Source organism: Mauremys mutica, chromosome 1, assembly GCF_020497125.1.
Source record: "Mauremys mutica isolate MM-2020 ecotype Southern chromosome 1, ASM2049712v1, whole genome shotgun sequence".
In the NCBI taxonomy this organism is placed as follows: domain Eukaryota; kingdom Metazoa; phylum Chordata; order Testudines; family Geoemydidae; genus Mauremys; species Mauremys mutica.
This window is the reverse complement of record NC_059072.1, coordinates 137,296,463-137,324,236: the sequence shown is the minus strand read 5'-3', so window position 1 is coordinate 137,324,236 and position 27,774 is coordinate 137,296,463. Positions and strand designations below refer to the sequence as shown.

The window sequence follows — 27,774 nt, the reverse complement described above, 5'->3', positions numbered from 1 at the left end:
AGGTCCCTGCAGCCCCTAGCCACATGAGCAGCCAGGGAGGCTGCACACACAGCCTCGTGCCTGCGGGCGTCACCCCTCCAGCTCCAATTGATCGTGGGTTCCCGAACAATGGGAGTTGTGGAGCTAGCACTCAGGGTAGGGGCAGCGCGCAGAGTCTCCCTGGCTGTTCTGGCGCCTGTGGGCCGCAAGGACCCTGAGGCTGCTTCCGGGAGCTGCACAGAGCTAGGGCAGGCCTTAGCCCTGGGTCCCTGCTGTGCCACCGACTGGACTTTTAACAGCCCAATCTGCAGTGCCAACCAGACTCTCCAGGGTCCCTTTTTGACCTGGCATTCCAGTCGAAAAATCAGACGCCTGGCAACCCTAGCTTCAATCCTGCCCTGGAGCAGTTAGAGGGGACTTCAGTCTGCATAGTTCATTCAGTCCTTTGCCTCTTTTAGTCTTTGTAGCTGAGACAAGTGATTCAGTAGTGCTAACTGGAAGGAGTGTGATGATGAAACCCAACCGTTATTTTATGATGTAGGTGTGTCTGTCCCTCTGGAGACCAGACTGAGACTCACCAACTCATTTCACACAGACCTTGCCACTAAGCATCAGATGGACATGACTCATGTTCATTAATGACTGCATGGTCTGGTACATAAGGCACTAGACTAAGGCCTTGTCTATAGCAACACTTCTTGCATCTAAAGCTAGGGTGTAAATCTACCTCACATGAGCCTGCTATGCACTAAGGTCTTCTCTACACAGTGGGGTAATGCACAGTGGAGGGGGGGGGGACAGAGGAGGCAGCTCTGGGGAGAAAGGACCAGCCTGCATCCAGTGAGGGGGTGGGAGCAAGGAGGCAGCTCTTGGGGACAGGACAACTTTAACTCTGCTCCCTTGTGTTCCTGCATTATGATACAATCTTTAGTTACATGGACACAAACTATTTTTTTCATTCCATTCCAGCCTCATTTGGTGCACAAGATGGACTGTATAGATTGAAGGTTCTTCAGGAGAAGCTGTTAACTTGCTCACTGGAATTCAACCATCTGACTGATCACCCCTTAGCAAAAACCCTTTTCCTGCTATGCAGACTACTGGATCCACTCTCCCTGGATTGAAAAGATAGTTTTGTGGCTTGTTGCTGCTTGTGCTCAGGATCTGTAAGGATACTTTAAACCAGAGGAGCAGTGATGCTTCTTGTTGTGCCACTGTTTGAGGCTCTTTGAGTTTTCAGAGGCTTTCTAGACCAACTTAATTAAAAACAAAAACAAAAAAACACCACCAAAGAAACAGCCTTCTCTTCACCTTGTGAGGCTTTTCTATGTCTTTCTTTAATGTTAAGTCAACCAAAGTCAAATCTCTGCGGCTGAGGAGGAGGATCCTCTCCAATCAACCAACCTCTGCTGGGACATCATAAACGAATTCATATTGTGAGGTCCAAACCAATGTGAGTAAAACATTCTTTTCACATGGGAGCCTCTATTAACATAATCAGCGAACTATGTTCCAGAAAATCACTAAGAAAGGTCTGGCTCTGGGTTTTTCTGGTCTCTTTTCCTTTTTCTACATTAGTTTTTCTTCTGCATTTTCCACTACAATGTCACCCCATTTTAAGCTGTTGTCTCTCTCTCTGATTCACTCTAGCCTCCTTGTCATGTTACTCCAGATTTAATCTCTCTCCATTCTCTGTTTCACCAGTTTCAGTTTGGCTCTTTTATTCATTTACTCCCTCCATTTTCTTTCCTTTCCCTTATGCTGTTGCTTCCCTTCCTTCTACTGAGCTAAACCTCCATCTAATGCTGAAGGTACATATATGCTCCCCCACCCCCCTTATTGTAGCATTTGAGCACCTCACAGTCTTTAAAGTATTTCTCCCTATAACACCACCGTGTAGTAAGGAAGTACTATTAACCCATTTTACAGCTGGGGAACTGAGGAACACAGAGCCTAAGGGCTTGTCTACGTGGGAGGTATTTCCAGTTGTACTAGTATAATTATACTGGTATAGGTAAACCACAATAGTTACACTAGTATAACCCCCATGTGGCACTCTTGTTTCAGTATCAGAGTGCCTTCCAAAGCGACAGCAGCTACATTGGAAAAAGGGCACTTTTATTCTGGAAAAAGAGTGTCCACACAGGGAGTTTTTTGGTGTAGCTATAAAGGTGTTTAAATTGACATATTTGCTTATACCAGCCTGACTTTCCTGTGCAGAAAATCCCTAAGGGCTAGATTTACATAGGGATTGAGGTATCTAAAGAGGCAGATTGGTGCCTTGTGGGTTTTTTCAAAAGCGCTTGAGTTAAGCACCTAAAACAGGTACTGTTGCAGCAGCAGCAGAGGCTGGAATGACACCAGGAGGAGACAAACGGCCCACATAAAGCTTGACTGAGAGCTGATTGCTTCCCAGGGGCTTGATGTGAATGGTGAGAGGGAAGGGCAGGCTGGTTGCTATGGCAACAGCTGCAGTCATCTGACTGCTTGGAGGTCAAAATGACAATTGACAATACAGGAGCAAATTAGTTTAAATCCGATAATAAACTCTAGGGAGGCCACTGGGATCACCACCTGCCCTGCAGCTGCCTCCGATATCCAGTCTTGGGACCGGCTACACGGCTTTGCAGATGCACCTAAATCCTGGCCTGCAGCCCCCCTGCTACTTCAGTCTGGGGGGGGACTTACAAAGCTGTGATGATACATTTCAGTACTGCCCTGAAACAACCCCTTGCTATTTCTGATTTCCTGTGTCTGAGTGCCCATCTGGTTAGCATCACTCTTTCAGCCAGCAAAGTGATTGAAATACAGAAGTAATATATGCCTTGCCAGTGAATATGTTCACATAGATATTTATTGCCATCTGGTGGTTAGTTGATGAATAGCTGAGATTTTTCTCCCTATACTTTCCTATCCATTCCTTTAGAAAAGCTCCATTCTCTTCCCTTCATTCCAGGAACCTTATTCTGTGTATAAGGTTCTTTCTCAGACCCTCATCTTTATTTGCACCAAGAATAAAGTTGCCACATTATTCTTATTTTGGGTCAAATTTGTTAGGAATGTTAGAGTCGTAGAGTCATCGATTCCAAGGCCAGAGGAGACTACTGTGATCATCTCATCTGACCTCCTGTATAACACAGGCCATAGAACTTCCCCAGAATAATTTTCTAGAGAGGATCTTTTAGAAAAAAATCCAATTTTGATTTTAAAATGGTCAGTAACGGAGAATCCAACACAATCCTTGGTAAATTGTTCCAATAGTTAATTACCCTCACTCTTAAAACTTTATGCCTTATTTCCAGTCTGAATTGGTCTACCGTTAGGGTTACCAGGTATCCAATTTCAACCGGAACGCCTGATTGAAAAGGGACCCTGGCAGCTCTGGTCAGAACTGCTGACCGGGCCGTTAAAAGTCCAGTTGGCAGGGCTGGCAGGCTCCCTACCTGGCTCCACGTGGCTTCCCAGAAGTAATGACATGTCCCTCTGCTCCACCTTCTAGCAGAGGTGCAGCCAGGGGGGCTCCACGTACTGCCCCCACCCTGAGTGCCAGCTCCGCAACTCCCATTGGCCAGGAACCGTGGCCAATGGGAGCTGCAGGGGCAGCATCTGCGAGAGGAGGCAGTGTGCGGAGCCCCCTGGCTGCGCCTCCACCAAGAAGCCCAGGGATGTCACCATTTCCAGGGAGGTCCCCAAAGTAAGAGCCACCTAGAGTATGCAGCCCTCCTGCACCCCAAACCCTGCCCCAGCCTTGAGCCCCCTCCTGCACCCAAACTCCCTTCCGGTGCTGGCACCCCCTCCTGGACCCCAACACCCTTCCCCAGTCTGATGAAAATGAGTGAGTGAGAGGGTGGGGGGGAGCGAGCGCCAGAGGTAGGGGGGAATGGAGTGAGCAGGGGTGGGGCCTTGGAGAAGCGACAGGGCAAGGGTGTTCAGTTTTGTGTAATTAGAAAGTTGGCTTCAACTTCCAGCCACTGGGTCGTGTTACGCCTTTGTCTGTTAGTTTCGAGAACCCATTGTTAAATATTTGTTTCCCATATAGATATTTATAGACTGTAATCAAGTCACCCCTTAAACTTCTCTTTATTAAGCTAAATAGATTGAGCTCCTTGAGGCTAACACTATAAGGCATGTTTTCTAATCCTTTAATCATTTTAATGGCTTTTCTCTGAACCCTCTCCAATTTGTCAACATTCTTCTTGAGTTGTTGACACTGGAACTGGACACAGTATTCCAGCAGCAATCACACCAGTGCCAAATACAAAGGTCAAATAGCCTCTCTACTCCTACACAAGAGTCCCCCGTTTATGCATCCCAGGATCATATTAGCTGTTTTGGCCAGTGTCACACTGGGAGCCCATGTTCACAGAAAAAGGTTAGCCACCCCAGCTCATATCATGGCTGCCATCCTGCCCTCAGTCATCATGTTTCCCTTTCACCTAGCACATTAGGTCTCGCTGAAGTTCCTCACAGTCTTTTCTGCTCCTGCCTGACCTACATACATTTGGGTCATCTGCAAATTTTGCTACCTCACTACTCAACCCCCCACCTTTCTGGATAATTAATAAATACATTAAATAACATGAGACATAATACAGAACCTCGATACCCACACCTTAATCTTTTGCCGTAATGAAAACTGACCTTTTATTCATTCTCTGCTTTCTGTCTTATAGCCAGATTTTGATTCATGTCAATACTTTCCCTCTCACCGCATGACAACTTAGTTTCTTTGTTAGCCTCTTGTGCAAGACCTTGTTAAAAAAAATTTTTAAAGTCTAAATAAATTGTGAACTGGTTCTCCTTTATCCACTACTTTACTGACACATTCAAAGAAATGTAAGAGATTTATGACACACGATTTTCTTTTGCAGCATCTGTACAGGTTAGACCCTATCACATCATCATCTTCCAGGTATTTTGTTATTGTTTTAAATTATCTTTTCAACCAATTTTCTAGGTACAAGTATAAGCCTTACTGATCGATCATTTGCCAGATCACTGCTATACCCTTTTTCAAATACAGAAGCAACATTTGCTACCCTCCAATCCTCTGGACCAATGGTTAGGTTTTTTATGAGAGATGGCATATTTTTGCTAGCAGCTGCTCGGCTACTTCATACTTGGGCTCCTTCAGAACTCTTGGATGTATCCCATCTTGGCTTTGTGACTTACTAATTTTCAGATGATTAGGGCTGTCAAGCGATTAAAAAAATTAATTGCAATTAATCGCACTGTTAAACAATAGAATACCATTTCTTTTAAATATTTGTGGATGTTTACATTTTCAAATATATTATTTTCAATTACAACACAGAATACAAAGTGTACAGTGCTCAGTTTATATTTATTTTTTATTAAAATATTTGCACTGTAAAAAAAATTTTGTTCAATTCCCCTCATACAAGTACTGTAGTGCAATCTCTTTATCATGAAAGTTGAACTTACAAATGTAGAATTATGTACAAAAAAACCCTGCATTCGAAAATAAAACAAAGTTCACTCAGTCCTACTTCTTGGTCAGCCAATCGCTCAGACAAACAAGGTTGGTTACAATTTGCAGGAGATAATGCTGCCTGCTTCTTGTTTACAATGTCACCTGAAAGTGAGAACAGGCATTCACACGGCACTGTTGTAGCTGGTGTTGAAAGATATTTGCCAGATGCACTAAAGATTCATGTCTCTTCATGCTTCAACCACCATTCCAGAGGACATACTTCCATGCTGATGATAATGATCCAAAGCAGTGCAGACTGATGCATGTTCATTTTCATCATCTGAGTTAGATGCCACCAGCAGAAGGTTCATTTTCTTTTTTGTGGTTTGGGTTCTGTAGTTTCCACATCAGAGTGTTGCTCTTTTAATATATCTAAAAGCATGCTCCACACCTCATCCCTCTCAGATTTTGGAAGGCACTTTTCAGATTCTTAAACCTTCAGTCGAGTGCTGTAGCTATTTTTAGAAATCTCACATCGGTACCTTTTTTGAATTTTGTCAAATTGGCTATGAAAGTGTCCTTAAAACAAACAGGTGCTGGGTTATCATCCGAGACTGCTATAACATGAAATGCATGGCAGAATGAAGGTAAGACAGAGCAGGAGACATACAATTCTCCCCCCAAGGAGTACAGTCACAAATTTAATTGATGCATTTTTTTTAATGAGCATCATCAGCATGGAAGCATGTCCTCTGGAATGGTGTCCGAAGCATGGAAGGGACATACAAATGTTTAGCATATCTGGCATGTAAATACCTTGCAACGCCAGCTACAAAAGTGCCATGTGGCCACCTGTTCTCACTTTCAGGTGCCATTGTAATTAAGAAGCAGGCATCAGTATCTCCCATCAATGTAAACAAACTTGTTTGTCTTAGCGATTGGCAGAACAAGAAATAGGACTGAGTGGACTTGTAGGCTCTAAAGTTTTATACTGTTTTGTTTTTGAGTGCAGGTATGTAACCAAAAAAAAATCTGCATTTGTAAGTTACACTTTCACGACAAAGAGATTGGACTTCAGTACTTGTAAGAGGTGGATTGAAAAATACTATTTCTTTTGTTTATAATTTTTACAGTGCAAATATTTGTAATAAAAAATACTACTACAAAGTGAGCACTGTGCACTTTTTATTCTGTGTTGTAATTGAAATCAATATTGAAAATGTAGAAAAACATCCACAAATATTTGTGTGATTAATTGCGATTAATTTTTTAATCACAATTAAATTTTTTGAGTTAATCGTGTGAGTTAACTGTGATTGACTGACAGCCCTACAAAATATCAGTTTGCTCCAGCACTTCTTTTTCTGACACCTTGTCCTCTGAGAGCTCAGCTTGGTTACCAAAAAAGAGCAAGAAGGAGTAGGTATCTTCTCAACATCCTCTGTGCAAATAAAGCTTTAGCTTCTCAGCAATGTCCTCATCTTCCTTAATTGCTCCCTTTAACCTCTGGTGATCCAAAAGACCCACGGATTCTTTCACAGTCTTTCTGCTTCTGATAGACTTAGAGAGTCATTTTTACACCTTTAGCTATTTGTTCTTCAAACTCCATTTTGATACTTCCCAGAAAGGAGATGGGCACCACCAAGACAAGAGCACCACCCATTGAAACATCATGGAATGACAAGTTGGTCACAGATGCACACACACACGCACACAATTTCCCTCTTACATATTGCCTGCTTTAATTTGCATTCCTGGTTATTGGCTTAACTAGGGTCAGGTTTCCAAATTTTGAAGGATTTCTGACTCAAATAGCCTCTCAGACATTGCCATTTAGTCATATTGGCTTACTCCTTACCTTCCTGATTCCCTTTTTGCTCAGTGGTGCTCAGCATATCTTCTCAGACTCTCTTTTTTTTTTTTTAAAGTAGCATACGTGCAACTTCAATGGATTTCACATCCTTTACTTTTTGATATGCTTGCCTCTCATTCAGGATGAAATGGCATGACTGTTCAGCAGTTTGAGCTATTGTGATCAAATGTTACGTCCAGCCTACATTCTCAGACTGGCCGCCTCCAAAGTGGAAAAGTGACTGTAAACGAGTACTGCTGTGTTTTAGAGTCTGTGAGGTGTGGCTCTTCTCTGAAAAGTTACCGGAAATATGGCATTGTGCGGGTCTGTGTTTATTGTTTCACAGCCACTCCTGAATCAAATCTGCTCAAGCAAAAAAAGGAAAAAAGATTTTTCTACTACCAGACCAACCACCTCAGCCTCAGAATCAACCTTTCCTTCTTGTGCATCATTGCCAATAACAAAGTTCTGCAGGCCAAAATCTGCCCTCAGTGACACCTATACTACTGCACAATCTTCAAAGGGTTTGCACAGGTATAACTGATTGAAACGTAGCACACAATTCTGTTGATGTTGCAAAGGAAGGAATAGAATTCAGCTTCCGCTCGCTGAGCTATTTTGACTCAGCAGGGCGAACGGGCATAAAAACAGTAAAAACTCATTTTAATCAGTCGAGTCAGCAGATTAGTCAGAGCACATCCTGGGAACATATCTGCTGAGTAAGAAGGCACCTCTTTTATATAGTAACTTTTGAAAGGACTGAGCTATAACTGAGATCTGCTCTTTGAGCCTGTACTAACACATCATACACAACTGTATCTCAGCAAACTTCTGGGCCCTACAATCTGAGGCTCACTATCTATCTGAAATACTTACATGGCTCCCATCCCAATAGTATCAGAGTGCCCCACAATCGTTAAGGTATTTATCTTCATGACACCCCTGCGAGGTAGGAAAGTGCTATTATCCACATCTCACAGATTGGGAACTGCAGAACAGATAAACTATAGACCTGATCCAAAACCTACCGAAGTCAATGGAGTCTTTCCATCAGCTCTAATGGGCTTTGGATCAGCCCCCAAGGATCAGATTTTTAAAGGGAATTAGGCTTCTAAAGAGGCAGTTAGTCGACTAAATCCATCATGTAGGTGCCATGACATTTTCAATACTGTTGCTCAGGCACTGCCTCACTCTGTAGGTGCTTAAGGTTCTACCAGTCAACAGTTTTAAAATAGCCTAAGTCAGTGGTTCTGCGGCTCATGTGACTTCCTCAGGGCCATACAGGTAGTATATATATTGTGTGGATGTGGCCCACATAACACATAGGCAACACATGAACTACTGGCTTGGGGAGGCTAGCCACTAGCCCTGCCCCTTCCATCCCCCCCCCCCCCGCTGGAGCCCAGAGCCCCCCGCCACACTGTGGCCACCAACCTGTTCCTGCCCCAGATTAGCCCCCCAGCCCCAGAGCGCCAGGAGAGCGGTCGGCATGCAGCCCCAGCCCCGGAGCGTGGGAGGGAGGTTGGGTAGCGTGCGGCCGCAGTCCTCTCAGCCCCAGAGCACCGGGAAGGCGGGTGGCCCCAGTCTCCCCAGCTCTGCAGTGCAGGCAGCATGCGGCCCCAACCGGAGCACTGGGGGGCTGGAGCAGGACTAGAGCCACTGCATGCAGGGAGCAGGGGGGCAGGGCCATGCCTGGCTGTTTGGGCAGGCATAGCCTCCCCCAGCCTATGTGACCCGCTGCCCATGCATAGAGAGCTACATATGTGGCCCACAATGGTTAAATAGGTTGAGAACCACTGACCTAAGTGCTACTGTTGCTGCCCCAAGGCAAATGAGCTGCTCAGTGCCATAGCTCAAGCCAAAAGCCCAAAGCAGGATTTTTAAACTAGGTGAGGGAACGCCTATTTTGCTAGAAGGGCCCAATCCTGCCTAAAATTCATCAGACCCCACAGAGGGAGGTGGATGGAAGACAGCTGGGTGCACAGGGGAACATAAGGCAAACGTGAGAGAGGTATCAAGCATGAGCTGGAGACAGACAGAGAAAGATGACTGGCTACTAGGGCATGGGCTACCTAAGCAGCTGACCTGGTTTAGGTGCCTGACTCCAGGAGAGCATTCACAGCTGAGGATCCCAAGTAGATCAGCCAGGCACACCAGGTCAGCTGCTTAGGCACCTAAGCCTCCCCCCACACCCTATCTTCCCTCTCTTTAGCATTTCATTCTTGGCTAGGTTAGGCGGCTCCACACACTGCTATCTGGCTCCTGAGAACGCCTTTCTTAGGCATTTAACTATCCTCATGCATTCTATAGGGAGTCTAGGCAAAGCCACCTCACACAGGGCTGAAAATTCCAATTGGACTGTGGGCCACCCGAGGGGTAGGCATTACTCCGCTCAGCCAAGCAACACCTAAATCTTTTTAAAAATCTGGCCCCAAGTGACTTGCCCAAGGACACATAAGAATACAAGAATTGCCATAGTGGATCAGATGTAAGGTCCATATAATCCAGCATTCTGCCTCTGACAGTGGCTAGTACCAGATGCTTCAGAGGGAGATGTCAGGATCCTGTAGTAGGCAGATGGGAGCTAATCTGCCCTCCCCCATATACATCTCATCCTGGTCCCTAATAGTTAGAGACTGACTGAAACCCTGAAGCACAAGGTTTAATATCCCTTCAAAATTTGTCACCATTAATTATAACTCTGGATATTCTTGATATCCATATAAATGTCCAGTCCCTTTTGGAATCCTGCTAAGTTCTTGGCTTCAATTACTTCCTGTGGCAATGAGTTCCACAGTGTAATCACATGTTGTGTGAAAAAGTATTTGCTTTTATCAGTTTGAAATTTCCCACCTTTTAATTTAACAAAATGTCTCCTTGTTCTTGGGTTATAAGAAAAGGAGAACAGAAGTTCCTGATCTACCTTCTCTAAGCCCTTCATTATTTTATATACTTTTATCACATCGCCTCATATGTTTCCTTTCTAAAGTAACAATACTAATTATCTCTCTTCATATGAGAGATTTCCCAGGTCCTAGATCATTCTCGTTGCTCTTCTCTGAACACCCTTTAGTTCTGCAATATCCTTTTGGAGATGGTGTGACTAATACTACACACAGTATCCAGATCAGGCCACACCACTGATATATAAAGGCATTATAAAATTCTCTGTACTAACCTCCATGTCATTCCTTATGTATCTTAACATCATATGTTTTTCTGACTGCATGTGCACATCGAGCAGAAGTTTTACTGAACTGTCTACAATGAGGCCCAGGTGACAGTTAGTTTAGAACCTTGTGAAGTGTATGACTGTCATACAGGAAGCCTGTGGCACAGCAGGGACTTAAAACTGCGTCACACAAGTATCAAGCTTTAGTGCCCTAACCACACTCTACCATTGTTCCTCACTCTGCCCTTCCTTTCTCTTCTTAAGGTTTACCAACACCTTAAAGGGCAGCTCTACCTTGAAGTGACTGTATTAAAATGACTTCTTACTCAGGTCTGCTCGCCATTGTGGGTGAAATGTATCCCTGTGCAGTGGGCATCAGTGGAACTTAAGCAGGCATAGGCCTTGTGCTACCCCTCTATGAAGAGATGGATTTCACCTTGTGTGATTTTCAGTCATATCTGCTAACTTTAGTGAATAAAACAAGATTTTAACTGCTATTTCACTCCTGTCTACCCTGCAGAGTCCACACAGCTAAGGGATAATGACTGCTGGGATATTATTCTCACTCATGCATCAACAGAAGAACTTTTAACTGAGTTCTGAATGCAAAATGTTTATTGTTTGTGATGCATGAACCAGAAGAACCAAGCCAACTGTCAGATCCTATCTTGTGTTTGCAGGACCAGCCGTTACAGAAAACACCATTTTACTAGTAAACTGAACAGATCTAATGTGAGGATTGCTGAGACACCAGCATGAAGCCTCACAATGCCATTTTTAGTGGCAATACTCACTAGAAAGGATTTTTTTTTCCTTACAAAGGTGTTTTTTAGGAGAACCACTGATGGCATTATATTAATTCCTTTCCCCTATGATCCTTAACCTCCCCTTGTTTTGGATCCCTTTCTTTGTCTTGCGGTGTTTGTATTATTAGACAGTGGCATTTCAAAATGTGTTATTGATACCGCACTTGGTTTTTATTTTGTTGTGCAGTCCTGAATGGGTTGGAGATGGAGATTTGCACATGATAGAAAGTCTCACATTATTAAGTATTAGTTTGTAGAATTTCTCTTCTAAATCCATGTAAGATCCAGGTCTCTTCTCATTAAAACTATTAATGAGCAAGATCTGTATTGTCTCAAAGACCCTCTCTTTGCACCCCACTGCAGTAACTGTGGTCAGCTAGAATCTTCATGGGAGCCAGGAACAGAGCACTCTCAGTGGGGAGTCTTCAACTGTGCTACCACCAGACTCCAGAAGCTCAAACTTAGTAAGCACCTATAGGGAGGAGCAATACAAAACCAAACCTTCACACAGGCCATACCTAATAACAAGGCTAGAGGGTAGTCTAACATTGTTCCTCCTGGAAAACAGTCTCCAAGTCTGATCCAGATTAAGGCCTGAATCTACAAAGTGACTTAGGTGGTGAGATATACCCAGATGTTCCCAGCAAGTGATTCACACCCCAAGCTGTAGATGAAGGTGAACAGACTCTCTCCATCCCCAGCCCCGGTCACTGCCAATCTGACCTGAGGGGAAATTCCTTCTCGATCCCACATATGGCAATCAGTTAAACCCTGAGCATGTGAGCAAGACCCAGCTACCCACATACATGAGAGAGAGAGATGCCACCTCAGAACACCTGCCCACCCTGTCCAGTGTTCCATCTCCAGCTGTAGCTATCTCTGATGCTTCAGAGGAAGGAGGGAGAAAAAAACCCACACACCACAAAAACCCTAAGAATGCATTGCGGGGGGGGGGGGGGGCGTGCAGGGAAGAAATCCCTTCCTGACCTCTGCGAGTAGCTGAAGCCATGAAGCATGAGATTTTAGGAGTATACGACATAAACCGAAACGGACCTCCAAGGCTGCCGAGACCTATCCCCCACCAGCACAAGCAATCCCATCATACAATCCCACTCATAAATTTGTCCAGTTGTCTCTTAAAACTGTTTGCCCCCAAAGCTCCTATTGGCAGGCTTTTCCAGAACTTCACTCTTCTGATAGTTAGAAACCTTCTAGTTTCCAGCCTGAATTTTCCCATGGCCAGAGTACACCCATTTTTTCTTGTGCTATGCCAACTTAATAATGCCACCTTCACAAGAGGTGTAGAATCAATGTCAATGTAATTAGGTTGATACAGTGTCAGTGTAAACGCTGTGTTGCTTACATCAGTGGTTCTTAACCAGGGTCTCAGGGTCCCCTGGGAGGGCACGAGCAGGTTCCAGGGGGTCCTCTAAGCACAATCAGCATTAGATTAGCTGGGGCCCAGAATGACATTATTACATTGAAAAACAAAAGCCCCACCGCATGGGGCTGAAGCCCAGGGCCTTGAGCCCCACCACCCAGGGCTGAAGCTGAAGTTGAAGTAATACAGCTTTGCGTGGGCCCCTCTGGCATGGGGCCCCAGGCAATTGCCCTGTTTGCTACCCTCTAATGCTGGCCCTAGCTTTTATATGCAGAAAACCAGTTATTGTGGCACTGGGGGGCTGTGGAGGTTTTTTAGCATGTTAGGGGGCCTCAAAGAAAAAGGTTGGGAACCCATGGGTTACATAAGCGGTTATTGGCTTTCAGAAACCATCCCACACTGACAATCCAATCGGTATAAGTGTGCCTGGCCAGGACATGCACCACAGACACAAGGGACAAAGTGTAGACACATACAAGCAATGTAATTACTTGGGCACCTGTATGCCAACATTTAGTACAGACTTGCCCTCACAGTGCCACAGCTAAATACAAGGTGGAACAGATGTTATTTAGCATAAGTAGTTAAAACATATTTCAAGGGACCACTCAAAGTGAAGTGTCCTATTAACACCCCTCCAGTCACAGGGAGGGAGAGAGGAGGAAAACAGCTGGGATTGTTAATAGGTTATAGACTGTTGTAATAAGCCATAAATCCAATGTCTCGTTCAGTCCATTATTTTTAGTATCTAGCAAAGTTGTGTATTTAAGCTTCCAGGCAGGTCATTTGAAAGCACTGTACAGGTTTCCTTTGGCGCTGAGGCCTGACCGGTCAGATACAGCGATGGCTTTGTGGGCGAGTACTTTTCACAAAGCAATCACTCCGTCGCGCTCTGACGTCCTGGGACCAACCTGGCTACAACCACAGCAGGAAACACTGGGGCCATAGCCAGGGCTGCACAGAAACAGTCCCTGCGGGAGGGCAACACGCTCACAAAGGCGGCTGGACCACCCAGGGAAGGCCCAGGGCAGCACCGGCCCAGGCGCCGCGCACAGTCCCGGCAGAACAAGCCGGGCCAGACCCGCCCGGGTTCAGCCGCCTCAGCGCTGAGGGGCTTTGCCCGCCCACGTGGCCCCGGCCCCAGCGGAGCCGGGGACGGGCCGGTGCTGAGCGCGGGGCTGACGTGGACACCTGAGAACGGCCCAGCCCGCGCGACCACACGCCACACACCGTCTGCGTCGCCCCCACCCCCGCAACCCGTTCAGGGTTCGCCGGAAGTTGTCACGCTGGACAGGAAGTGGCCCCGTGTTGCAAGTAACAACCGCTCCCCACCCCCTTCTTCATCCCCGGTCCTTGTTCCCTGAGCCACAACCAAACCGCACAGACACGCTCCACACGCCACTTGATTGACATATCGTTGGCAACCAATGAGAGCTCCTTCTTACTCGCGCTCTGGACCACCTCCTCCCCATCCTTGACCAATCGGAGGGGCGGATTGCCCTCCATCCGCTATCTGATGGATGGGATCACCAGCCAATCAGCGACGGAGGTTGGATTTTCATCCCCTCCAATTAGCACTGAGGAATGAGGGAGGTAGCGGGAACGGGCCTGAAGGGGGGGGGCGGGGTGTCAATCCCCCTTGGAACGGCTGTTAAGGGGGGAGGGGCGGAGAGTGCGCGCGGCAGGGCCCCTGCCCAGAGCGCGGTGCTCCCGAAGCCCGACTGGGCGCCCGCGCAGGGGGCGGGGCCGGGCTGGGCTGCAGCGTTTGTCGAGCGCTCCCCCCGCCCCCGGGAATGGCGGGTTCGGGCCCCAACCCCGGGGCGGGGAGCCGCCGCCTGGAGCCCGGATAACGCGACGCCCCGCGGCGCTTCCCGGGTGGCTCCCGCTGCGGCTCTTCGCCTCAACCACACGTTCCCAGGCTGGGTTCGACACGGGCCTGGGAGGAGCCGCCTGGGCGCTGCGTGTGGGGCTGAGTCAGCTCCTTAAGGTGGATCCGCGCAATTGGCCAGAAAGTCCTCGCACGTTCCTGCAGCCCCCCCCCGCCAGCTACTCTCTCCTGCCCCCCCCCCACCCGCGCCCCCCCCCACAGCCCTGCCAATGAGCCTCAGCCCTGCCGGTCTCTCCCCCCTACTCCGCTCCGAGTTCCCCACGCAGCCTGATCAATGTCCCTGAGTCCTGCCCTGCAGCCCCCCCCTCCCCCCCGCTGTTCCAGGGGTGGGCTCCCCACGCAGCCCTACCAATGTCCTAGAGTAGGATGGACGAGACCTCAGGAGGTCATCTAGTGACAACCCCCTGCTCAAAGCAGGACCAATCCCAACTAAATCATCCCAGCCAGGGCTTTGTCAAGCCAGGTCTTAAAGACCTATAAAGATGGAGATTCTACCGCCTCCCTACGTAACCCATTCCAGTGCTTCACCACCCTCCTAGTGATGCCTAATATCCAACCTAGACCTCCCCCACTGCAACCTGAGATCATTACTCCTTGTTCTGTCATCTGCCACCACTGAGAACAGCCGAGCTCCATCCTCTTTGGAACCCCCCTTCAGGTAGTGGAAAGCAGCTATCAAATCCCCCCTCACTCTTCTCTTCTGCAGATAGGGTGACCAGATGTCCCAATTTTGTAGGGACAGTCCCGATATTTGGGGCTTTTTCTTATATAGGCTCCTATTACCTCCTACCCCCTGTCCTGATTTTTCACACTTGCTGTCCAGTCACCCTATCTGCAGACTAAACAATCCCAGTTTCCTCAGCCTCTCCTCCTAAGTCATGTGCCCCAGCCCCCTAATCATTTTCATTGCCCTCCACTGGACTCTCTCCAATTTGTCCACATCCTTCCTGTAGTGGGGGGCCCAACACTGGATGCAATACTCCAAATGTGGTCTCACCAATGCCAAATAGAGGGGAATAATCAGTTCCATTGATCTGCTGGCAACGCTCCTACTAATTCAGCCCAATATTTCATTGGCCTTGGCAACAGGGGCACACTTCAGACTCATATCCAGTTTTTCATCCACTATAATCCCCAGGTCCTTTTCTGCAGAACTGCCACTTAGCCAGTCGGTCCCCAGCCTGTAGCGGTTCATGGGATTCTTCCATCCTAAGTGCAGGACTCTGCACTTGCCCTTGTTGAACCTCATCAGATTTCTTTTGACCAATCCTCCAATTTGTTTTGGTCACTCTGGACCCTATCCCTGCCTTCCAGTGTATCTACTGCTCCTCTCAGCTTAGTGTCATCTGCAAATTTGCTGAGGATGCAATCCATCCCATCATCCTGATCATTAATGAAGATGTTAAACAAAACCAGCCCCAGGAACCTTAGCCCTGCTATTCCAGTCCTGGGCTCCCCACACAGCTCTACCAATGCCCCTCTGTCCTGCAGCTCCCCTGCTATTCCAGTCCTGGACATCCACAGCACCTGGCCAGTGTCCCTTGGCCCTGCCCTGCAGCCCCCTTGTCACCCCATGGGTGAAAATATGTCTATGCAACTGTGGATGGTTAAAGAGGGTAGGTATTTTATATCCTGGAGAGTCACATAGGTATATGGCATGGGACCACATATGAGAGCTGTGTGTTATATACTGCAGGAAAATGTAAATTTATCACATTGTGGTAAAGTGGTCAATTATTATTTGGAGTGGAGCGGGGGGCGGAGGGGGCTGCAGAAAAGATCTATCGTTTGGAGGAGATATTCTTTCATGATCATTTATGTTATTAAATGGTTATCTTTTATTATATTCAGTGGAGGACATAGATTATTTCAGGTGGGGATTATCATTGGAAGATTAAATTATCCCACAGGGAAATAAGAGATAATCACAGGAGTCATGAATTATTCTAAGGGAGTATGAGATTATTTTTGTTATCTTAAAGGGGTATATTAGATTATAAAATACAAAATTATGAAATTAACATGTAGGATATATCATGCCAGAAAATTATCATATAGTGTTTGTTAAATTATTACTCAGGATACGTGGCTATCACAGTGCCGGGCATAAGATTACCAAATGGGAGGATGTATTGCACCAAAGGAAAATAATTTAGCATATGGGGAGATAGGAGTTTGTAACATGAAACTTTGTGTTGAAACTCAAGAAACTATACAGGTAAGAGATGGCACTTGAAGAAATAGGGGTGTAAAATTAGGTTCCTAAATGCATGTTTAGGCATTGACCTTAGTGCAACCTATTGGGCGCTCAGCACTTTTGCGAATCAGGCAAGTACCTAAACACGGATTTAAAGTGCCCAGTGTTAGACTCCTATTTCTGAAAATCTTGATCAAGATCCCGAAGAATAGATGGCACTAGCTAATATATTACATAGGGATATACAGTATGTATTTTAACAAGGAAGAATGAGACTGGGAACATGGTATTTAGGAAATTTTCATTTGTACATTTTTTCAGGAATAGTAAAGTAAAACCCAAAGAAACACGTGGTTTTGAAAAACTATAGTTAGGGGGAAATAAAAATATTAGAGTATCTTCAGGTCACATTAGATTACAAAGGTATCTGTTTACCACTACTGTTAATTGTGAATGAGAAAACAGGCCTTTATTGGCCAGGATGTAGAAATTAACCACCATCCCACTATCAAAAGCTGTGGGGTCCTGACTGCCAAAAAACAAAGCCACCTCCCTCACCTCTCTGGATACCAGAAACCACAAGTGCTGACCATCCATCTGTCAAAATCTCCAGCTTTCCCGGATATATTCACCATTCAGTCAAGTGTTTTCTACATAAAAACCTGTTGACAGCTTGAAAATATAGGGGCATCATACATTGAATTTAATATAAAAATAAATTACACGAGGACTACTCTATTCTTTTTCTGTCTCCATCTGTTGTCTCTTGTTTTACACTTAGATTGTAAACTCTTTGGGGGCAGCAACCATCACTTTGTTCTGTTTGTTCAGTACCTTGCACAATAGGGTCTGGGATGGAAGGAAGATTATTACACCGACTGGGATTTGATGGAGGGGATTACCACAAGATTTAGAGGGTTAGGAAAGTTATCATCTGGGTTGGGGGGAGATTATCATATGAGTTGAGGCCCCCATGAGGACATGGGAGATTGTCAAACTGGGACACTAGGTGGAAGGTTGGGAGTAGGTTATCAAATAGATTTTGGGGATTCTTACCAGGTTTGATGAATGGTTTTGGGGAGATAATCAAATGGTAGGGTTAAAAGATTATCTCAGATTGAGGGGATATCACCAGAGGATCAACAGTCACATAGGCTCAGGGATGGTAAGAGATCATTATGAACTGGGACATTACATGGGTTTGGTGAGGTCATCACGCATATCTGAATTATCTCACTGAGATAAAATTATCATCTGGGTTGGAGGGGCATTATTACATGGGGGATTGCAAGAAAGTTGTTATATATTGATGGATAATATCAATATTTACTTTAAAGCATTTTTTAGATTTTTATTTAAAAATTTACAGCTGTGGGAAATTAGGGGGTGTAATAGTATTTAATGACAGTAGATGCTGAGATTCAAGAAGTGAAAGCTTTATAACCATTAACAACTAATAGTCAACATCACATGTCAACATATACAAATATCATAAATCAAACTCTAATTAATTCACAAGTAGCATTTGTTTTACTTTGCCTAGCTGTACATTTTGATTATCATGGAAATATTTTTTCCATTGGTCTGTGTGTGTGTATGAAATGGACATTTACCAAGATTTACTGATAAAAATCTAATCTTTCCAAGCCTGATTATTGCCTGATTTGTCACAGGGATACTGATGTGTGTGTGTGAGTGTTACTGATCGTGTAGGGGAATATCACATGGGTTGGGATTATGGATCGGGGCGATATTCCCCAAACAGATGGGGGGGGTATTTTCCAGGTGGGTTTAGGAAGTTATTCCTTGGGGTGGGTTTAGGGGGGTTATTCTCTAGGCGTGTTGCGGGGGGGGGGCTATTCCCGCGGTGGGCTGGGTATCCCCCCCTCTCTTGGAGCCTCCTTAACTCGGGGAGGCGGGGGCGGCCGCGGCCGGGGGGAGCCGGGGGAGGCGGAGCGGAGGCCGGGGAGGAGCCGGGGCCTGCAGTGGAGCCGCAGCCCGGAGGAGCCGGAGCAGCAGCCGCAGCAGCCGTGGGAGCGGCGGGGCCCGGGAAGACTCAGCGCCGCCCGGACGGGGCCCCCCGCAAGGAGCCCGGGGAGCCCCCCAGGAACGAGCCCGAGGCCCGGCGGGAGGTGGCGGAGGCGGCCGCCCAGCCCCGCTCAGGCCCAAGAGCCGCCGCGGCCTCCAGTGGCAGCCGAGCCCGGGCGAGAGGAGCCGGGGCCTGGGGAGGGGGAAGCCAGGGACAGCCCCCAGCCAGCCCGGGGTGACAGCCCCGTCCCCCCCGCGGGAGAGACCCCGGATCCCAGCCGTGGGGAGGGAGCCTCATAGGCAGCTCCCTGATCCCCAGCCACGGGGGCGAGACCCCGATCCCCAGCCCCAAATATCTGCCAAGCGGCGGACGCAGCCCACTGACCGGGGCGAGAGCCTCTGCAGCCCCCTTCCCATCCGGGGTGGAGCCACCCTCAGCTCCCCAGTACCTCGTCAGAGGGCGCAGAGGGACACCCTCCCCCATCCCTCCAGATCTAAAATAGACAAGGAGACACCCCCTCCCCCATTTTTCCCAAGCCCAGCCAGACAGTCAGTGGGGAACCTCCGGGAGAGAGACCCCTTAAGTCCAGCGGGGACAGAGCAAGCCCTCAAATACTTAGCCAGAAAGAAGCAAAACCCCAAATAGTTGCCCAGTAATTAATTAACACCCATTCAGTATCCAACAAGAAAGCAAGGCCCGGGGAAGAGACACCCCTCACCGACTGGAAGTGCCTAGAACAGAGTTCTAGATACCAACCTGGCAAGGGGCACTCCCCCCTGAAAGAGGAAATAGCCCCACACTCCTATAAAAAGACTATCCCAAATATCCCATGTAAGGTGGGGGAGAAACACCTGCCAGCCAGCCACCAGGGAAGAGAAAAGAGACTTCCCTGAAATATTCAGTTAGTAAGAGGAACTCCCCCAGAGAAGGGGGAGATTTGCCTGCCCCAAAAGGGGACGTGAACCTATAGGGAAGAGAAAAGGGACCCCCAGTTAGGGAGGGAAGGGGGAATTGATCTCCCATATAACCAGAGAGCCAGTGGGGAGAAGAAAACAGTATCACCCCAGAGTGACACCCCTTAAATAGTTGGCTATTAAAGAAGAGAGAAAGGAGGAGATCCCTATCCTAGGATACCACCAGCAATTTAGGGGGAAGACAACCCCAAGCAGATCATTCTACCTCTCAGGGTCCCGACTTCATCCACAACCCTCTCCCTCTCAAAATCTGAAGAAGATCTTGGAATAGCTGGCAGCAATGCTCTGAGGATGGAGTCCAGGGGAGGAGTGTGAAGGGCAGAACCCCAAAAACCAGTGCTGGAGATAACGCCCCCCTCCCTACAGAAAATCTTCCAGACAGAGTGAGTGACCACATTACATCACCCCTCTTTTCCCCTCAGTTCTCCTTCTGTCTATTCCTCTCTATCCTCGCTTCCCATCAATTTTCTCTTCTGTCTATACCTCTCTGTAGCGCTCTCCATCTTCTCTCTGTCTTCCCATTTCTGAATTCTCCCCACCCTTCTTTCTCGGTGTGTCTTTCTCCATTTTTATTTCTGGAATTAATTGTCTCCTTTTATTCATTATAAAGAACCGGCCTGATTTTTGTTCCAGTGCATTGCTTTTTGGAGACCCTAGCCGCAGGGAATTGTATCCAAGTCCCTCTGGCATTCCCCATCCACCATCAGTCATTAGTGTATTGACTTTATTGTGGACTCAGCCTTCATCATCACTGACACGAAATACATTTCTGTCATCCAGGGGGCAATACGTAGGATTATGTTGATTGAAAAGACTGTGGAGAGGGAGGGTGAATCCTAGCACTTGTGCCCTGGGGGTGTGTATTATGCATTGTTCATGAGGCTATGTGTGTGAATCTTGCTGCTAGTATCCTAGGGGTTGCAGAAACCCACTGTGCTTGGGACTGGGAGTTGTGTGAATATCAGTATTAGTACTCTTGGATGTAGATCCCACTGTATGGCTATGGGAATGAGTCCTGGCATTGGTGCCCTTTGGTATGAATCCCATTGTACCCGGGGTCTAGGAATGAAAATCTCTGTGGTAGTGCTGGTGGAACCCACTTTCAAAACTACGAGGATCCATTCCATTGCTATTACCCTTCATATGTGGATCCTACTCTATTTAGGGTCTGGGTATGTGAATCCTGATGCTTGTGTCATGGGGTACAGGCCCTGCTGCCTTGTGAAAATGGGATAGTTAAATCCCACACCAAGGGCGCCTTCTGACACTAGCACAGTGCTCCCTCTCCTTCCCCAGAAGACACAATTGCCCTGGGTCATTCAATGGGAAATCAAGTCCAAAAGAGACATCACCTCAAGAGAGACTAATTCAGATTCCTTTAGCAGATGCAGCACCCCAAGGACAATCCCATATAAATCCCAGCCTGAGGTATCCCTTTCCCTGTTCAAGATACTGGCATAAATTCATTCTCCTGAGACAGTCGCAAGGAAATCCAAGGCCAAAGGATCCCTTGCTGTGACAAATACCAACTCAGACTCCAGTAGGAAAATACATAGTAACAGGGAAATCCAAGAAAGAGGATCAAGAGGGATTCCTTGGTGTAACTGGACAGTAAGCTCAGACAAAAGAGTGTGAGGTCACCCCCAGACGACTCCCCACCTTTGCCATTGCATTTTGACCTCTCTGTGATTCTTAGGGTGGCACAGTGGATTTTACAGAGGGAGACTGAAACCATAGTGTTTGTGTTCTGGGGGTGCTATAAGATGCCCTCCCACTTGTTGCTCTCTAGTTTTGCAATCCATCTGCTTTGAGTAGAATACGTTGTCTAGTGCAAGGAAGGCAATAACTGAGGCAACTTGGGCTTCGTACACTCAAAGGGATTTACTGACTCTTCCTGCTCTTGGGGTTAATTTACCTTCCTCTGCCCCAGTTCTTACAATAATGACTTGACATTTTTCTAGTGCCTTTGGTTCAGTCGGATGCCACAGCACTTTATTGAATGTGTATGCCAGCCATGCAAAATTCTACTTGTCCACAGCAAGTAATATTTTGAAGGGTGTATAAAAGATTTGCATTTTCATTCTTCTCTGTCATTGTGATAAAGGATGAGTTTTTAGATTTTGTGGCTAAACTGGTAAATATGACAGTTTTGCAAGGCGGAATGCTGTGTGGGGTCTGTGCATAATTGTTTATTTATTCATTAATTGCTGACAGAGTACTCAGTGCTGTTCTAGACACACAAATTAGGACAATCTCTGCCCTGAAAAGCTTGCAGTCTGAAAGACAGATATGCAGAAGCCAGGACATGCTGGTAAATCCAGGGGAGGGAGTAACTTGAGGGGTTTATGGTTTGCTGGTTTTTGTTGTTGTTGCTATTTATTTACATGGATTGGGTCAGGGATGGTCTTAATACTTAGTCCTGCCTTTGAGGGAAGGACGCTGGACTAGATAACCTCTTAAGGTCCCTTCCAGTTATATGATCCTACAGTTCTATGATTGTTAACCCAAGGCTGAAATGCTGCTGCCTCTGGGGTGGAATGCTGCAGCCATCCTGCACCAAGGATGTTACATAAAGGTGTAAGGTGGGAGGGGAAGGGAAGAATATTATTTATCTCCATAAATGTGCAAGGTGCTTTACAGACAAATAACAGGTCTATGTCCTTAGGAGTGTAACCAAGATGTTCAAACCTGGGTGCCAGTCAGGCTTCTAAATCCACCTAAATAAGTGACCTGATAGTCGTAAGTGTCCATCAGCCCACAGTGGACTTCAGTGAGAACTGCCAGGTGCTCAGCAGTTTGAAAATGAGGCTACTTATTTAATTGCCTGAATATTGACTTAGAAGCCTATCTTCAGGCACTCAGGCTTGAAAATCTCATCTTTACAATATAAGCAATATAATCCTTTGAGGTGCTGAGTGTCCTCAATTTCCAAGGAAGTCAATGAGAGTTGAGGGTACACAGTCCCTTTCCGGGTCAGGCCCTAAATAAGATTTCACATTAAATGAGAGAGATTAAAGGGGCAGGACAAGGGTTACCTAAATGAATGATAGCATATAACATTAGTCTCATCAGGTCTTGTTAGTTCCTTAGATTTTGTTTTAAAATCCATGGTTTTATGGACAGTACCTGGGATCAGGATAAGGGATCAGGCAATACCATGTTGAACTGAAATAGCAGGGGGCAATTTAAGGAGGCTGAATGTTAGTATTCAATTTGGAATCTGGTTGCGACCCCTGATTCTTGTGAAAATTATTGAATTCAGGGAGGTGGGACACTTGTAAATTCAATTTTTTTGCTTTAAGAAATGTTACTGACCTTGAATGCTAGAGGCTGTTCCTTGGTTCTCTTTTTAACTCCAGGGGCCACAGCAATGCAGGCATTTTCCATACACTATCCCCACCAATGGACCTCAGCCCTGGCCTTGTGTAGCCACCTGTAGTGAGGAGTTCAGTCTCCATGACCTGTTCAGACCTTTGGCCTCTGCTGAGAATGTCAGTAGGGAGACTTATTAATGCCATTTGTGATGTGGGCATCTGTCCATGAAGAACTGGATTCATTTCCCCAATTCTCTGCAGTAATCATCTAGTCCCCCTAATCTAGGGCCAGATTGTAACCATTACCTTACAGGCAGAGCCCTGTGAGTTCTACAGCTGCAGAGTAGTGCTTCAGAATCTCAGCTTTCATTTTAAAATAAATTATACTTATAGCCCTGATGGTTTTGAAGATAACCTTGAAAACATGAATCAGGTGTTTGAGTCTGCAGAAGCTACTCATTCAGGCTCTAAGAAGTGTGAACTGCCCATTCATCTCTATTGGATGTTACCCTGGAAATCTAAAGATAACCATTTAAATGTCAATAATCACTAACTATTTCACTGCTGATTATTTAAGAGAAACATCTAGCTAATGTGCTCTTCCCATTCCCAGACTACCTCCCTATGTACCAATAGCCCCAGCTGTTCCCTATCGTGCTCTCAAAATCTTCAGTTTGCACTATGAAAATGTCTATGATACAGTTATGCACTGTAAGAACAAAAATCTGTGGCATATTAAAAAAGTGAAAATGTGAAGACAGTTTAAAATAAATTGCATTTAATATACAAATGAATAACACAGGGGAGACTGTACTGAATGCACTATTCATTTTCATATTTAACTCATTTTAAAACCTCCATTTTAAAATGTAAATGAAGCGAGCTCAATCCAGAGACCTTGTAGTAAAGTTCAGGGCCATCTTGTTAAGGAATTCTTGGGGCTTTACTGAAATGTGAAAGGCTTATTATCCATTCTCCCATCACAACCTGGGGCCTGATTGGGATTGATGCCCTAGAGGTGAAAGACTCAGTATCCTGTTGCTGTGACTAGTTTTCCTCTGCTGATTCTCACTCCATGTCAGCACTCTCCTCAAATCCATTCAGTGGCTTCCTATCTGTTATTGCATCAAATTTAAGTTTTGCTTCTGCACCTTTAAGGCCCTGCGCATTTTCACCCCACCTACCTCTCTGCTCTGATTTCCTCCTACTCTCCTGCACTCCTCCCAGTTCTCTCTTTACTGATATCTGCATCTCTTTTTTCCACTCTTCTTTGGGCCTTCTATCCTGCTGCCCTGTATGCCGAGGACACTCCCCCTGTCCTCATATGCCAAGCATCCTCCATCTACTCCTTAAAACCCCTTTCTTCCAGGAATCTTTCCTAGCTGCAGTGCACTGAGCCCTCATCAGTGATCTTCCGCACCTGTGTTGTGACCCTGTCTTGGCTTTGCCTTTGTAAGATCATATGCTTATGGGAGCAGGTTCTTTGTTTTATTTTGAGTTATATCAAATACCACATCCATTAATGCAGATGTATAATGAATAATCATTCTGATTCTGCTGAACTATCCGGTCCTACCAGCGTGGGGTAGTAGTGCTTTAGAGGTGAACAGCTCCATAATCTCTCTGACTCATCCAGTCTCCCACCCTTCCTGTTTAACTGCCCCTCCACGGGTGGCTGGGCTGTAACTGATGATCTAGTGTTAAAAGGTACCACACTATATTCTCTGATTCTCCATGATTCCTTCCAGCTCTCCAGGATCTTAGCTTGGATTGGAACCCTAGAAATGAAAGAGATGTTCAAGGTTCCATATCCTATTTCCTGATCGCCCTGAGCCAGCCAGTTCCTCTGATGTGGGGTTGGTTTGGAACCAGTAACATACAAAAGAAAGAAGAGTAGGTTTGTGCTCTCTTTTGCTTCTCTGTGCACATATTGGAGTCTGAATTTTTTTGTAGGAGACCAAGTAGGGATTTTTTAATTCCCCAAAATAAAGGTTTATTTTCCTGTTTATTTTTTAACATTAGAAATTCAGGTCTTATTTACACAGTTTCATATTAAAGGTTCTGTGGATAATTGTAGAACAATTGAGAAGGGATTGGGACCTTTTGCAGTCTTTCACTGAAGGAGTAAGGATGTTGAATTTTTTCACAAAACAAGTTTTCCTCCAAATTTTTATTAACTAAAGAACCCCATCACCCCACCACAACCACCACCTGCACAAAAAAACAACTAGAGATTAAATAATCTTCTTAAAAATCTCTTCCAGGTCTCTTGACCTCCAAAATACTCCCCAGAAAAGATAAACCTAGTGTATAGAATACTGAATTTGGACTCAGGAGATATGAATTCTCTTCTAAGCTCTGCCACTGGTCTGCTGGGGGACCTCGGGCAAATCACTTTGCCTTTCTGCACCTCAGTTTTCCCACCAGTAAAATGTGAGGAATGAAACTGATTCTTTATAAAACACTTTGAAATTTAAGGATGAAAAGTGCTATCTAAGAACTAGGGGGTATTACTATTCCAGATCTATCTAAGGTAATGAATATAAAGAAAAACCTTGTGAAATTAAACAAAAAGCCTTTGAGACCTTGCTTATGCATCATGAAGGAGCAAATAGAGGGCACAGACTCATTTTTTTTCCTTTGCAGGTCATCTGTAAACTGAAAGGCCCCATAGCTTGTCAGTGTAGTTTTAAGTTGTTTTAAACTAAAGTAAACTAAAACTAAACTAGTTTTAAGTTGTTTAAATATGTTTTAAAGTGACTTAAGCAAAGACATTCTGGGTCTCCTGAAACCTCTCTCCTTAACATCTCCAGTCACCTTTTCTTGGCCAAGTGTTAAGGGTCTCTATTCCATCCTCATCTTGTTCTCTCTTGACTTTTGTGTGTCTGTCGTCTCCTGGTTCCCCTCCTAATTGCTCTGGTCATTCATTCAGGGTCTTTTTCACTAGGCTGACCTCTTCCCTTCTTCCCTTTTCCTGGATACCACAGGGCTCCATCCTTGGCTCACTCCTCCTCTCTTCTGTATACACTTTTTTTGGTGATCTCATCTATTCAGTTTGCTTCACTACCATCGTTATGCCAATAACTTGCAAATCTACCTCTCCACTCTTCACCAGTCTTCCTCCATCAAGTCATACATCTTAGCTTATCTCTTGGACATCTTCCCTTGGATGACTCAGAACCAACTCAACTGGCCAAAACGGAACTTTGAACTTCCTTCTGAAACCATCCCCATTGTCTCCCCCTCCCCCCCATCCCTTTTTTACACCACCACCACACTTCTATCACCCAGACTCACAATCTGTGTATCCCTTCTGACCACTCCCACTCTTGCCCCACAAATGGAGGTTGTGTCCATATCCTGCTGTTTCTTCCTCTTTAACCTAAGATCAACCATTTCTCTCTATCCACACAGCTAAAATTCCTGTCCAGGCCCTCATCATCTCCCATCTTGATTGCTGCAGTCACTTCCTCACTGGCCTCCTTGAAACAACATCAGCCCCTGCATAACACAGCTGTTAAAATCATCTTCCTGGCTTGTTGCTCTCGCCACGTCATCCCCCTCTTCATATCCATCTGTTGGCTCTCCATTGTCCACCCCCATCACGTTCAAGCTTCTTTTCCTCACTTAATGCCCTTTGCAATTCTGTGTCTCTCTTCTTATCTTCCCTTGTCTTCTATTGCGTCAATGCAACATAAGATCGGCCCTATTGGTTCAGATCAATGGTTCATCTAGCCCAGTATCCTGTCTTCCGACAGTGGCCAATGCCAGGTACTTCAGAGGGAATGAAGAGAACAGGCAGTCATAGAGTGAGCCATCTCCTGTTGCCCATTTCCCAGCTTCTGGCAAACAGAAGCTAGGGACACTTCAGAGCATGGTTTTGCATCCCTGCCCCTTACGGACCTATCCTCCACGAACTTATCTAGTTCTTTTTTGAACACTGTTATAGACTTGGCCTTCACAACATCCGTTGGCAAGGAATTCCACAGATTGACTGTGCATTGTGTGAAGAAATGCTTCCTTTTGTTTGTTTTAAACCTGCTACCTATTAATTTCATTTGGTGGCTCCTAGTTCTTGTGTTATGAGGAGTAAATAACACTTCCTCATTTACTTTCTCCATACCAGTCATGATTTTATAGACCTCTATCATATCCCCCCCCCTTAGTTGTCTCTTTTCCAAGCTGAAAAGTCACAGTCTTATTAATCTCTCCTCGTATGGATGATGTTCCATACCCCTAATAATTTTTATTGCCCTTTTCTGTACCTTTTCCAAACCCAGTATATCTTTTTTGAGATAGGGCAACCAGAACTGCACACAGTATTCAAGCTGTGGGTGTACCATGGATTTATATAGAAACAATATGATATTTTCTATCTTATTATCTATCCCTTTCCTAAAGATTCCCAACATTCTGTTAGCTTTTTTGACTGCCACTGCACATTGAGTGGATGTTTTCAGAAAACTATTCATAATGACTCCGAGATCTCTTTCTTGAGTGGTAACAGCTAATTTAGACCATATCATTTTATATGTATAGTTGGGATTATGTTTTCCAATGTGCATTACTTTGCATTTATCAGCATTGAATTTTATTTGCCATTTTGTTGCCTGGTCATCCAGTTTTGTGAGATCCCTTTGTAACTCTTCGCAGCCTGCTTTGGACTTAACTATATTGAATAGCTTTATATCATCTGCAAATTTTGCCATCTCACTATTTACCACTTTTTCTAGATCATTTATGAATAT

The 27,774-nt window shown here is 45.6% G+C and overlaps 1 protein-coding gene across 3 annotated transcripts in view; it reads left to right on the top strand.

The window, feature by feature from the left end:
- The first annotated feature begins 18,714 nt into the window (after positions 1-18,714).
- FOXJ2 (forkhead box J2) overlaps positions 18,715-27,774 on the top strand; it is a 34,952-nt gene continuing 25,892 nt past the window's right edge. For all 3 annotated transcript variants that reach the window (XM_044997704.1, XM_044997713.1, XM_044997695.1), the window contains exon 1: positions 18,715-20,095. The gene's annotated coding sequence lies outside the window, so the exon portion shown is untranslated. The remainder of the gene's footprint in view (positions 20,096-27,774) is intronic.